The sequence below is a fragment of the Cebus imitator genome, unplaced genomic scaffold (assembly GCF_001604975.1).
Source record: "Cebus imitator isolate Cc_AM_T3 unplaced genomic scaffold, Cebus_imitator-1.0 Scaffold36, whole genome shotgun sequence".
Taxonomy (NCBI): Eukaryota; Metazoa; Chordata; class Mammalia; order Primates; family Cebidae; genus Cebus; species Cebus imitator.
Window position 1 is genome coordinate 4,999,410 of NW_016107351.1, and position 4,820 is coordinate 5,004,229.

Genomic DNA, 4,820 nt, shown 5'->3' on the forward strand with positions numbered 1-4,820 from the left:
TTGTGCTGAGTTTTAATTGCAGTTTGTCCTTTGTAATGAACCTGAGAAACCATTGTTTCTTTTTTTGCATGTGTTCTGATAAAAATCAATTCTAGCACTGTGAAGCTTCAGACACTTTGAAAGTCCTAACATTAGAATTGTAAATGTTATTTATGGAAATACCTTCTAATGCTATTGAGAAATTCAAATCTCTATTGTACATTGTTCTTTGATATGTGGCTTAGTTTTATGTTTTGATTTTTTTTTTTTTTTTGCTACTGTGCAAGTTTAATGTCAATAAAATCTTTGTGGAATGATGATTTTATGTTTAGTGAGTGGTCATCTGAATTTTCCAGCTCCCCAAAAAATGTATGCACTGCTATAGCACCCTTTTGTTACTAAAGCCTAGTTTAACACTGAACTCATGTTCTTGATAAGAATACTTCTAGGTGAGGAGTATAGTGGTAACTAAGCTCTGACCTGGCTCCCTCCACAAACCAAAAAGCTGGAACTTACCACTCAGAAACACGTATAACCTAATAAATTCTACACAAGGCTTTCAGGACCATCAGAGAGTAAAACCACATGTTCTGTCTTGAGGAGCCATAGCAGAAAGAGCAAATTGGTTATTATTTGCTGAATCTCCCCATCTGTGTTATTATTTTAAGGAGCACTGTGAGAGAAATCACAAAGTATTAGAGTTTACCATGATTCAGAGAAGTACTTGAGGCCTGTAGAAAGAGGAGTATGGAACAACCTTACATTTGTTGAAATAACTTGAAAAATGAATCATTTCTTGAAGAAACTGAAGTAATAGCAATAAGATTTGATGTGTGAGTAGCTTTGATTTAAAATCAATGCAAAAAGCACAATAATAAATTGAATGTTTCCATGTGCTTCACTTTAGTTCAGTTAACAAGATGTTTTGACTTGAATGTTTTTAGTACATCCTTATGAATATCATTTTTGATACACCTAAGTTTTCATTTATAAACTTATTTCAAGACAAACATACTAGTGACATGATATATGATTTGTGGATGTTGGCGCTGATGTTCAGTTTAGGTAGGTGGTGTATTGCAAGGGGAGATGATTTTATCTCAGTAGATTTAAACATTGTTTAAAAATTGGTCTGTATAACTTAAATACACAGTTATTTGGATTTGGATAGTTATTAGGGGCCATTAGACACAGGAGAAGTATTTTACCCATTCTTACAGCTCTAAAAAGCCATCTCATGGACTGATAGGGAGATAGATAGATGGACTACAATGGGAAATAGGATATCCATTTGTGCTTCTTTGTACTTTTTTGTTAATAAACCATTGTTTTGGAATTAATGACTTAATTTGTGATATCATGTTCTAGAAATACTTGCAACATGACAGTCTAATCAGTAGTCTATTAAAACTTGTATTCATAATGTGTATAATTTCCTGGTAAGGCTAACTACTGATCGTTTCTGTAGAAAGATGACAAATAAAGAAAAAGTTATAATTATTAATCATAGTTTTTTTGTGTGGTAAAGCAAAGATTACTGTGATATTATGTAATGGGGATTATATAGCATTTTTAGGAAGATATTTAATTTCTGGGAAAATTAAGTGTTTGGTTAATTTATAGTTCATAGTAACTACTAAAGAGAGATTGTAAAATGGAAACTATAATTTTGTGATAAAATCTGCTTGAAGACTGGCCATAGGAGTGGAAAATTTTTATTTTCAGTGTATAAAACATGATAAATGTTAACACTTTTCTTTTGAGTGCATTTCTATTTCTTTTTTTGTTGTTGTTGAAATAATTATTTGGATAGATTTTTATTTACTTTCTCCATGAAATATTTATTTCTTGTTTACTTACACTTATGTCTTATGAACTTGATTGTATTTTTTGTGTAGATCCTTAAAGTACAATGTTTATTGTTTGATTTTTTTTTAAATGCAATATTTATGATTGCCAAGATGGAATTTCAGTTAACCAAGTCACTGAGTGGAGAAACTGAGTTAATGAGTGGAGAATCTCTGAAAGAAATTTAAAGGACTGTAGGTCTACTTCCCCCCATCCCTACTTCTCCCCCTCAAAAAGCAGCAAAAAGTTTGTTTCAGAAAAAAAAAAAAAAAGTTCAGTTGGTCTGCCATTTAAATTAAAATTGGGAACATAATTCAATACATTTAGTAAATAATATATATCCTAGTGCCTTGTTGATGGCCACTTAAGGAAAGGAGGCAGAATGAAGTAGAGACAATGAGAGTTATACACAGTGGTAAAGGAGAGGGACACCATCCTCGCTTCATAGAATTGTGTCTCTCTTACTGCTTCTAAAGACTTCTAAAGGTCTGTTGTGTTTTCATTTCTTGATACCTTCTCTTTGAGCCAGACAAAATTAAGCTGGAGATGGAATGTGACCTGTAGATCGGAGATTTACCACCCCTGCTTTGAAGCAGTGTTGGTGTATTCCCACCAAAATAAAACCAACTGTATATATGGCATTCCCTGGAACTTAATAAGCACTCAAGAAATATTTGTTGAATAAATATATAAATGAAAATGCAGAAATCATACACAGAGTGACATTTTCTTTAATTTGTTTGGATCTTTATATATCCTGTGTGGAGCAAAATTGGTATTCTAATTCCAAACTTTGTATCCTTTATTACTCTATGGCATACTTGAAGATTTCTTAATTTATTATGATGTCCTGTCAGCTAGAGTGAAGGAGGGTGGTGCTGGTGGAAAGAGTTCTGCAGGTGAGAGTGAAAAATACTGCCATTGGCTGTGACATGAAGAGGGAGAAGAAGCCCAAGAAAAGATGGAGGATCACTGAGCCTGGCAACAGTTGCGGCTGGCCATGTTAAATTTAGAAGAATTCAAATTACCCGTGATAACTGATCCTGACCCTGGATTTTGGTTAGAGAGAGTAAGTTAGGCATAGGCAAGAATTCAGAGCTTAGAGGAAAAAGGGTCTAGAACACATTAACAGTAACTGCGTGACAGCAATGCCAAGTAAAAATTAGCTCTCACCTCTGCCAAAGGGAAAATCTAGTTTGTAATGATAACCTTTACCACATAGTAATGCTGATTATCAAGCAGAAGTCCAGTTAATGGGACATTAAAAAGGGAAAAAGTTAAGATACGAAGCAAAATAGATCAACAAACTATTTCGAGTACTGGCATCCCTGGTCAGTGATTAAGTCACAAGAGGCAGGAGTGGCAAACAGTCCTTTAATTTTGAGATAGATTATTTTATGACAAATAATTGCTGTTATGAAGACCATCACTTGATTAGGGCCTATTGATCACCAATTAGGTTAGAAGTTAAAAAAGGATTATCTCTTTTTTCCTCTCTTCAAGGAACTAGAACTTGTCAGAAATGTTAGTGAAAATTAAGGAAAATTAGAAGTGAAGTATAAATTAAAATTCAAGGGAATTGTTATACTAACCAGGATGTTGGTCTTAATTTTGATGAAAGTAAACAGATTAGCCCATGTTAAGTACTTATTGTAACCTTCATTCCCTGGGCATCTGACTAATGGAGCCTTCAAAAAAGCTTTCCTCTTAAATTTGAATACTTACATTTTAGCTGGAGATCTGTTTTGAGGAACTAGAATGTAAGCTCCATGAGGGCAGGGTTTATTTGTGTTTTGTTCATTAATGTATTCCCAGCATCTACAACACTGTCTTTGCATAGTTGACACTTAATAAATAATTGATGAATGAATGAATGAAGAAAATGAACACACAGACAAATGGATGAATGAGCCATAGTGCATTATTAAGCACCCATTATCTTATATGCTCCTGTCTTCATTAGGAACTTTCCTAACCTCACTAGCAATTCTGTCTGTGTTTAAGGAAAGGAAATTTGAAATAGAGGAAATATACATCTGGTCATATAGTCAAAGGTTTTATGATTAATATAGAGAAAATGCAGGAAATTCCCATTTTTCAAGAGGCATGCAACCTTGAGGGCTTGTCTTCTACTTGCTTGGCTATAGACCAAAGAAAACATGTTTTATGGTATTGTACTTGCTTCATTTCAAAATAATTTTTACTTTCTTAATTAGAAAATACAGTTTTTGTCTTTCTAAATGTGTGACTTTTAAGAAAGTTTATAGCATTTGCAAGTGTGAATCTAGACCACATTTTCTAAGGATAAAAGTATGATTTGGTTTACAGAATTTACGTTTCAGGAATCAACCTATTAGTAAGGTTATATATACTGATATAAAATATTTTTCCAATTAGTGTCTGATTTTTAAGATCAGTTATTCAAATCTGCATTGACTGATTGAACTACCTACATTGTATAATATTGCCCATTGGGTGGAGGGGAGGAGTTAGACAGGAAGGGGTGAATAAAGATCAACAAGGTATAGCCTTAAAACTCATCAGTTATAATAAAACCTCAGTAAGTCAGAGAAAAGTAAGGAATGACCAGTAAGAATTTGCTGAGGGCTCAGAGAAGTATTTAGAACCAATTAAAATAGACATGTTTATCCATGGAGCTATCCTTGAGTCAATTTGGAATTTAATAGCTCAATTTTTTGTTATTTTAAATGCTTTCTAAATGCTTTTCATTTTACATTTTCAAGAATTGAAAACATGAACTCTTAAGCTTTTGTTTCTTAAAGGAAAAACATTGTCCAATCACAATGGCTTTATATGACATGTGAAGAAAGCCAAGAGTGAAATTTTTAATTTTTTTTTTTGAGAAGTATAAGCAGAAGAAAAAAAGGAAAGCAATGAAAAAGAATTTGTCTTCTATCCTTTTTCCTAGCAAAGGAAGTTATAACTGCAGTCATTGTAAATATGTGATTTAATGTACTTAAAATATTTAGCAC